The sequence below is a fragment of the Scomber scombrus genome, chromosome 4 (genome assembly GCF_963691925.1).
Source record: "Scomber scombrus chromosome 4, fScoSco1.1, whole genome shotgun sequence".
NCBI classification, from domain to species: Eukaryota; Metazoa; Chordata; class Actinopteri; order Scombriformes; family Scombridae; genus Scomber; species Scomber scombrus.
Window position 1 is genome coordinate 22,058,945 of NC_084973.1, and position 10,244 is coordinate 22,069,188.

A 10,244-nucleotide genomic window follows, 5' to 3' on the forward strand; every position below is an offset into this window, starting at 1 on the left:
TCACTTCTATGATTCGGTCTATGATTCTCTGTGAAATGTGTCTCTGTTTTCTGATGTTCCTTGGAGGCAATTAAGCAATTAATCAAGAAAAATATTCAGCAGATGAATTGATAATGAAAATAATTGTTAGTTGCAGGTTTAATTAGATATGTATTAGAACTTTAGTCTGGATCTGAAAACCGCTGTCGTGGATCATTGTGTTTATCCAGGTTAACCAGTAACACCTCCTTTCCTGCCTGTCGTCTTCAGTCCCTATTTTTTCCATCCCCTGCACACAGACACATATGAAAAAATGTACACACACAAACACACACACACACACACACACACACACACACACACACACACACACACACACACACACACACACACACACACACACACACACACACACACACACACACACACACACAAACACACACAGACAGATATGGGGGATGTTGACCTTCAGCAGAGTGGTGGTGTGTAGTTCTGTCAGCTCTGGGTCTATCCAGTTTCAGGTAGATTACAGATAGGCCTCCCTATGGTGTTTATCAACAGAGTCAAAGTTCAGAAAACGCCTCCAATCTATAGTTCATCATAGGATTTCATCAGTATTCAGCCTGCAGTGGAGTTACACACAGTCACTCTAAGAGGACTGTGTTTACTGCATTACATAAAAGTGTTATTTGTCCTAAAAATGGACTCTGCCATTAGTTTGCAAATATACTATCCATGTAAAACCTGTTCCCACTAGTGGGTCAGTCATTACACACTGATCCTGCGGAGGAAAGCAATGTTCAAACCCACAGGACTTAATTTGAAATTCTACTAGAGATGGCAAAGTTTTCAAAGATGTCAAATACTAAGCTGAATTTTGGGTAAATGTGTGAAAAATATGCACAACACATTTAGAACATTTCACTTAGAGAAGATATTATAATGATTTCCCAAAATAATAGGGGAAATCTGGATTTTAAGCCACACGTAGCAGTGGCATCCCTGCGTCTCCACCGGCTGCTTGGCAACCTCAAGACTTAAAGAAATCAGTGCTTTGTGTAAAAGAAAGAGTCTGGCACATTATCCCTGTTAAATTACAAAGTGTCCTTTTTACACTTTGGTTTTCTTACTAAAAAACAAACATTCTATTTTAGTAACTCTTTCTTGGCCGTAGACTTACATGAGATTCCAGAGTAACTCTCTGCAAGAAAGAAAATTGTTCTCAAAATGTCAAACTATGCCTTTAAGCTAAATAAAATGTTTATGCCAGGGTAAAAAGGGACTTTCCAACAAACAGGTGAAATGTGAAGGTACAGTAAGACGGGCTGGGAACCTGGTGACCTTTAGCATCGGAGTGGTTACCAAACTGAACAGCAATACTCAATGAAAGTGTTGTACCTCAGACTGGTGGGGCGGTGATGACTTCATGCAAACTATACACACACTCAACAGCAGAAAAAAAAATCTTACTCAACTTAATGTTCCTTAATGGTGGCTGTATTTAGAGAGGAGTGCCCTGTTTACTATAAGGTGTAGTAGTTTTATTTTCAACGGCAACCTTCTGAGCTTCTTCCTTCAGGTCGCAGGAAGGTGCACAGGTTTTTGAGTGACCCCATATGTCCCCATATGTTTGTGTGTGTGTGTGTGTGTGTGTGTGTACGTGTGTGTGTGTGTGTGTGTGTGTGTGTGTGTGTGTGTGTGCGCATGCATGTATGTGTAAAGTTAGAAATACCTCTGATGGTTCAAGTGTCACTGAAGCGCTGAGTCAGTAAACACATCTCCACAGTGGAAGATATCCTAAATTCCAAGTGTCCACTGAACCACAACCCTGCTCTGAATAGAGCTCCAAATTCACCAAAATGTTGCACACCAGGCCTACTGGACACCTTACATCATATGGACTGACCTGAAGGTTTATCTAATACATATTGAAGGCAAATAAAGAAGTATAGTTCAGAATGTTCTTTTTCAAAAAAGGTTATTTTTCCTTTGATCATCTTTCAATTATTTGACTCTTTTTCCTTTCTATTGATAAACTCAATTTGTGGTTCCTCCTCTACCATCTTTCTATTGCGTCAAAAGCCCCACAGAAGTCAGAACAAGAGTTATTGCGTGTAAGACATTGTGAGGTTACACCATAGATCAATTTCTATGGAATCTATATACATGGCCTATAGGTACCATATCCCATTTCCCCTGAGCTATTCCAGCTATTACACTGGGAGTATTGGGCGTTGACCAGCAGCTGTACTGGGTGAAATGTTTTTCTCTGCAGCCATAACTAGTTTTCACAGGCTGTGGCTGGAACTGAGGCTGTCTGTGTAGTTTCAAAGGGACCAAAGGCTGAAGCTGAGGGTGAAAGGAGACGGACTGATGGGTGGTTTGGGGGGTGGAACTTGAACATGTCAAGTGGGGGTTGTTCACCCTTCACAGTGGGCTGGAGCTAGCGTGGTAGAGGAGGAAAAGGACCAGGTTTGAGGCATGAGACTGGAGGAAGAGGGTGTGAAAGGTGGCAAGTTTGCAAGCCCAGTTCTCTCTGTGGAGAAACACATTTCTAATTTAAATGACCTGGGCTGACACCGATAAAGTTGTGGTTAACTATTGACTCCTAACACACTGATAAGGTGCTGGCAATACTTTGAAGTTGTCACATGTTCTTTTGACCAGACGGCAAAAGAAATGGAGCAGACAAAAGTTTCTGTAACAACCTCAGATTTTGTACTTGCAGTGTAACCTGCATTACAAGTTACAATACTGCTTTTGAAATACTGATTATTGATGAATTCAGTCTACAACTACATGCTATTGCAAGTTTGTGTTTCTGCCTTGTGTTTTCAAAGCTTGTAAAAGTTCTCCTATATACTGAAGGATACTTAGCCAGAAAATGATGTGTTGAGGAGCCTGAAGAGCCAACACTAATCCACTTCTTTGGGTCTTTTCTACCTACAATCTTCAAACACGTTCTGTTTTCCATGTTTCTTTACTCTCCTGTTATAGAGGGACTCCCTGTGCACTGCAACCCTGTGTTTACCTCCACCCCTTCATCTGGTCCAATCACAGCTCCAGCTGAAGAAGACGTTCTGCTCAAACCGTTCATTCTTTGTGGATTTGTAGGCCACAGAAAGATAGATAGGGAGAGAGACATCGAGTGAGTGAATGTGTGTGTGTGTATGTGTGTGTGTGTGAGAGAGAGAGAGAGAAAGAGAGAAAGAGAGAGTGCACTCTGTGACCTAATTTACCCATGTTGCCTTTGCAGAGTTGGTTCTTATCTCTGTTATCTTACATAAAACTATAAATGCTCTCCTTATAAGAGGCAACACCTGGTTGCAATACATACATCGTGACCAATAAAGATGAAAAGAAAAAAAGAGAAGAAAAGGCCCCAAAGATGTAAAATGTAATATCTGTTTGGGACATAAGAGGGCACTGTAGTACACTTTTTCTCTATTCTCTATTTCACTTCAGTACATACAGTATATTTTTTTCTTCTGTCTTTTTTCTGTTTTCCAGGGTTTGACCTTGACCCCTCTAATCCAAATATTCAAAATCTTAAACATTTTTTTGTGCTTTCAGCTCTTGGAGAGGGCCCTCAAGTGAACATCCTCTTTCATCATGACAGTGCATTCATGCACAGATCCATAAAGAAATCCTTTTCAGGTGTGGAAGAACTTACCTGTTCACAGTCACAACCTCAACACCTTTGGCACGAACTGTAACGCAGACTGTGAAGATGAGTGACCAATCTCACTTCTGTTCTTGTGGCTCAGTGGGAATAAATGTCAGTATCCTTGCATGTTCATTGACACCTGCTGGACATTTTGTGTGTTGCAACCATGTGCTATGGTTTATTTTGGGTAATGACTCCGCCCTCACCTGTCATGCTTCCATGTGGTCATTGTCGGCCATTTTGTGCTCACCTGTTCTCTGTTAAGTCCTAATGATTAGGCCTACTTATTCTGTGCTCTGTCAGCCCCAGTTTGTCAGATTGTCCCAGTCTTTTGTTCTGAGCACATCAAACCGTTGTTACCTGCTTTGCCTGTCTGCCAACCTGCTTGTTTCAACTCTGCCTGTGAACCTGGTTTTTGGATTATCTGCCTGTTTGGACTGCTAATTTGGACCTGACCCTTGCCTGCCTCTAGACCACTCTTTGGACTGCCCTCTGGTTTGTCAGCTCTTCTCCTGTTTCAGTTTTGTGGCCAAGGGCCTGCATTTTTGTTGAGTTTTTGTTCACCGTTTGACGGGACATTCTTTGTTGGAGTTGTTTTTTGACTTTTTCTGTTCAATTAAAAACTCTTGAATTTGAACTTTCTGCATTTGGGTCCGAACTTTCTACCAGACTTGACAATAAAGGCCTGCAGCCTGCTCCTAAAATCTTAAGAAGAGCCTGTTAATGCCCATGGTTTTGGAGTGAGATGTTCAACAATCTCATATAGATGTCTGTGTCATGTGTCAACATAGATACATGTGTTGTGCATTTTGACTGGACATTTATGTTCTTGTGACCATTTAATTGTAAAACATTGAAATAACTAAAAGGTTATTTTCTGTCTTCACAAGACATATAGATAACTTCTTCTGTGCTTAGCAACTATACTGTCGACATATACAAACTGTGCCAAGGGGTCCCAAGCAGATTTTAATGGGGTGCAATATCTTGTAGTTCACTGTAATACTAAAAATCTGCCCAGCTTTTCATTACCTCCTTCTTTTCATTTCTTCTTCCCAGCAGACAACACTGTAAATATGTATAGTAGATTTACACTTATCCTTTAACTGCTCTTTCTAATCTCATGGTAAAGCCTCATAACATGACTGTGCAAAAAAAAACTGAACAGATACAGCCCACCATGTACTTGAATGTCCATAAAAGATAATCAACACAAGAGAATATATTATCAAATATTAGCCAGAAGAGTCCAATAAAATCCTTGACTTGTGTATATCTTGTATGAAGATTAAGTAACTGTGAACAGCAGGTCTTGGATTACATCGTAGCACTTTCTTTATGTCTTTGTGTACATTCTCTGTACTTTAAATCACATAAAACAAACAGTTGTAGGATGATGGAGAGCATTCCTGAAGAGTGACCATTTAAATATCATACTGAGTTAACCACTGTTTCTCTTTTGTTTGTTAGCAACCACAGAAATGTTTTCCAAACACAATTCATGAAGTCACCTGTATTCAAAAAGTATGCTTATTTTGGAAATACAGATAGTGTTGTAATATCCTTGACGCTAGTTAGGTTGAATGCTTAATGTGATGTTATGGGAATGAGTCAGAGGATGCAGCAGTGTTTTAGTTTATTCCTTGTGTGATTAATATGTTGACATTAATGGAAGAGAATTGTCAGATGAATAGAATTTGGATAAGCAAAGCTAATTTTCAGCCGAAGTAGGCCATGCTTAAAAAGCACCTTATAAGATCATCTCTAGTTTCCGTGTTTCTGTGTATTCTCATGAGTCAGACAGAGACGAACTAGTCCTGTGCTGTTTAACCTTAAACAAGATATAACTTTATTATCCATCATGGCCACAGCATACTCATCAGAGCTATTTCTTTCTTGTAAAGTCACTCATGTTTGGCTTGTCCCAGTAAATCCCCTGTGCTTAGTTTGGGTGATCTAACTAATCTGTTATGTTCATCTTTACTGTGTTTTTTGTGGTGGAAAGTGTTTATCACCTATATGTCATACCCTATTGTTGTCTCATGTGTGTCGCTGTGTAACATTATTTGTGACATCAAACCTTAAACTGCTGGGAAATCCACTGGCTAAGAGATTAATTTAGTTGGTGTTGCCAAAACACAGCAATAATATATGAGTTGTATGAATGTACCATGTTTTCATTTCCCCTCCTTAAATTATACACACACATACACTATATATCAAGTAAACATATATTGGGACAGATAAAAAGATCATAGTCAATAATACAAGAACAACAAAATATCACTTTCTTTCAAAAAGTCTTTAGTTGGTCTCATGAACAATGCCTGTTCATCTTTCATTTAATGCACTGGCCTGTTGTGTTTGGATTGTATTTATATGATTTACATGGATAAATATAGGTTCACACTGAAACTGAGTGTAAATACATATGTTTCCACTCTACTATTATTATTTCTTTTCCAATGGCATTACTCTAAGCTAGACTTATTCATGCTATCAGTGTCAGGCCTGACCTTTTATCCCTCTTGTATAAAGAAGTACAACAGTCTTGACAAACAACTTGTTTTCCCGGTCGAAATCCTTCAGGTACATGCAGATCCAAATTTAGTCAAAAGTACTTTTCTGTATCTCTTGGCCTCAGAAGTGGAACCATTATAAGAAATGTTGCTATTCATTTAGACAATAAATCTCATCTCCTGCATTAAGTGCAATTGGAAAACAGATATTTCTCAAAAATATTGAAAACAGTATGGCAGTTAGTGGTTAAATTAGTACATTCATGATCAATACAGGCATGGGCTACGTATGTTTCATCTGACCTGTAGTAAATTGGTGAACCTCAAGGGAATAAATGAAAATTACCTAATATGCAGGTGCTGCCATACTGTTTATTGGGCATGTGCATGGATAGAGGAGTTTTTGACAGGGTTTTGCTAAATTAAATTTAACCCTTTAATGGTCATATTTAATGCAGCCTTGCAGGACTTAAATATTACAGCTAACAAAGTTGAAGGCTGTTGCCTTTTGCTTACTCAGAAACTGATTCTCAGATGGAGAAGGACTTCACTGCCATCTTAATAAACATTTGTTAAAGAAGGTAATGGCAATTTTCAAAGGATCAACCAGAAAGTTGTATTACATTTGGCAGCTTTTTTCTCTTACTTTCAAAACTGGACACATTTTATTTAATCAATGTATATTGTGTGTGTGTGTGTGTGTGTGTGTGTGTGTGTGTGTGTGTGTGTGTGTGTGTGTGTGTGTGTGTGTGTGTGTGTGTGTGTGTGTGTGTGTGTGTGTGTGTGTGTGTGTGTGTGTGTGTGTGTGTGTGTGTGTGTGTGTGTGTGTGTGTGTGTGTGTGTGTGTGTGTGTGTGTGTGTGTGTGTGTGTGTGTGTGTGTGTGTGTGTGTGTGTGTGTGTGTGTGTAGCTCTTTGATACTAAAATAAATTATATTATTTATGTGGAAAGGTATAGGCATTTGTTAAAGGTTGTAGGCCATTTGTGAGTATAGTTTATTTGTCGGCTTATGTTCTGAAGACAAAAATGCATTGTGTAATTATAGGAATGCTTATATAAAACATGAAATTATTATATGCATTATTAATATGTTCCAAAATTAAAGCTTTTAACTACTATTTAACATTTACCATCTACACAATCAAAATAAAAACCCTCTGTCACACCAAGGGGACTTTTTCATATTTTAGGAACCTGCGATATATATTTGAAGCCTGACTGCATCTCATTTTTGCACAAACATACAGCAGGAAAATGGTTTCATGGCATATTTCCTGCACTGAGCTTCACTTCCTCCCCACAGCTTCTAACCATCAAACCCTATTATCTCTCCCAGTGTCTCCTCAGTCATGTCTGCATTTCCCATGGAATTGCCCTGCAGCTAAGAACATCTTCCTGCCTCTGAGGCCGGAGCATCGACATGACCACTTATCTATTTGCAGACTCTCTGCCTCCCACAGTCTTCTCACCAGGGCGGCACACATAGACAGATCTGGTGTGGAAAGAGGTTGTCTTGAAAGACAGAGTTGACTAAATGACACAGTGGCTCGGCCACAGTGGAGAACTGAGGCACCTTGTGCATGATGAGACAAATTGTAGAGTATGAAGTTTGAGGCTGTGAAGAATGTTAGGAGGGCAGCATGAAGAGATGCACTCATCAAACTCCCACTGCAGCATCCCAAAGAGGAAATGAGAGCTGCTGTTAACAGGCTGGGAAGATGAGTGGGTGTCTTTTTCAAGGTTATTGGTTGCACTATATAAAAGAAACACCATGCAACAGATATGCACTAAATACAAATGCAGTGAAGCTCATGATTTTTGAGTCACACAGTCACAAACGTTGCAAAAAGACATGGTGGGAAAGTCTAAAAAAAATTAATTGTGTCTAGTAAAGGGATGTGCATGGAAACACTGATGAGAAGGAGGAAAAAGTCAAGATAATCATATTACAAGCTGCTGATATTTAATCTATTTTTGCAGAAAAATACTGAGAAAATGAATCAGTGGGACTTTCAGTCTATGACAGTGAGGAAATGTAGGAGTGCCCAATGAGTCACACACAAGCTGCTTTTCCTCACAGAGTTTTCTCAGAAATCATAGCTTCTCTATTGGCTTGAGTATGTTTATTGGATTTGGATGCATATTCTCCATTAAAATATCTAAACAAGCAGACTGAATAAATGGTGCAAGGTCTCAATGCGAGCTATAGGAATTTACTTATCTTTTCATTCATCAAAGTAAAAAGAAAATGCAGAAAACAGCAGGTAAAATGATAACCAGTCTTCATGGATCTTACTTGTAACATTTACAGTATGTTATCACTGTATACTGTATCTGTAGCCATGCTGTGATGTATAGCAAGGCAAGGTAAATTATAGGACATTTCATACACAGAGGTAATTCACAGTACTTCACGTGAGGCATAAAAACATCAAAAAGAGAAAATGCAGCATAGGGAATTTGAAACATAAAAGGAAAGTAAAAACAAGAAAATGGACAGGCATAAATAGGAGAGTGCAGGATGAAAGTGTTTCTACTTATGATTCATTTAAATGGAATTGAGAATGTAAAAGTTTTACATTCTCATTTAAAGGTGAGTCAGATATCATGCAAGTCTTTTATCCTCAGTTACGAGGGCTATAATAAGTAATTCAACCTCTTCATGATTAGTTTGGACTCTTTGAACTGTTAGCAGACTGCCTCCTTGTGATCTAAGACATGTATTTTTGTCTCAAAACGTATTACTAAGCAAATCAGAGTATTATAAGATGCACAAAAAGCCATTGCAAAGACTTCAGAACAGGTGTGATATGTTAAATTTTCTTCACTGAGCAGCATAATTCTTCATGACCCAAATTGACCCAAAAACGTGAGAATATATCATTACAACAGCCAAACCTGTCTAAGCATGTATATATTTTTCTGAACCTGTCTGTAAATGTATACCTTTGAATCTTGCTATGTGAAAAAGGATTGTGTAAGGCTCCCAAGGATCCACATGGACTTCCTCCAGCAATGTCACCGTTTAACATTTCTTACAAGCCACACAATCCTTCAAAACATGCAATTAGGGCCGAGTGTCATTCACTGTTCCCTGCTGCAGTGGATTTACCCTCCCCAAAATGTTCATATGGTCCCAAAGTGACAGTCTTCCCTGAGCTGTCACAGTTCCACAGACCACAGTGTAATAAGTGTGGTTTTATGTCTCTCGCTCAGCGCTCTGTTTGCCTACAGAGCGGGCTGGGAGGAGAGATCCCTCTTTCTCCACTATGAGAGGAAGACACAGCGTGCTCAGAGAAAGGTTATGATCTGAAAACCTTTCTGGAAGGGGGTTCTCTTACTAAGCTGTGGACACTTTGTCTGCTGTCTGTGTGATTTTTATTGCCAATAATCAGAGGTGTTTTTATGTCTTATGTCAATTCCTTTATACAGTAAAAATGAAATGTAATAGTTTCACATTTTGGGAAATAAAATTATTAGCATTATTAACAAATTGTGGTTTTACAAGGGAAGTGACGAACTATTTCTTGGCTGAGCGTAGTGACTTCCTGGCGGATTTTGTTACCTTTGTTTCCAGTGTTTGTGCTAAGCTACTGTAAGCCAACTGTCTGCTGGCAGTAGCTTTATATTTACTTAACATTTAATACTGACTTGACAAGAAAGCATATAAGCGTTTTTACAAAAATGTAAGAATCCAAGTCAAGCCACAAATTCCCACAAGAAAAAAGCCGCCGAACCCTGACCAGTAATGACACAACATTTGAAAACTGTCCTCATAACCCTCATCCTAGCAACATATTTAACATGCAAGTACTACCAACGGATCCCAAGAGAACACTACTGTAAGAAACAACCATCATAGCAAAATGTGAATGTATTCCTTCTTAAAAAAAACATCTAAAAAACCCAGAACTTTGACCTTGTTTAACACAGTTATTAAACATTATAACCATATATATCACAAAAAGCATGTTATGTCGTATTTAACAAATAATATATGATAATAACATATAGAGCACACACACACACACACACACACACACACACACACACACACACACACACACACACACACACACA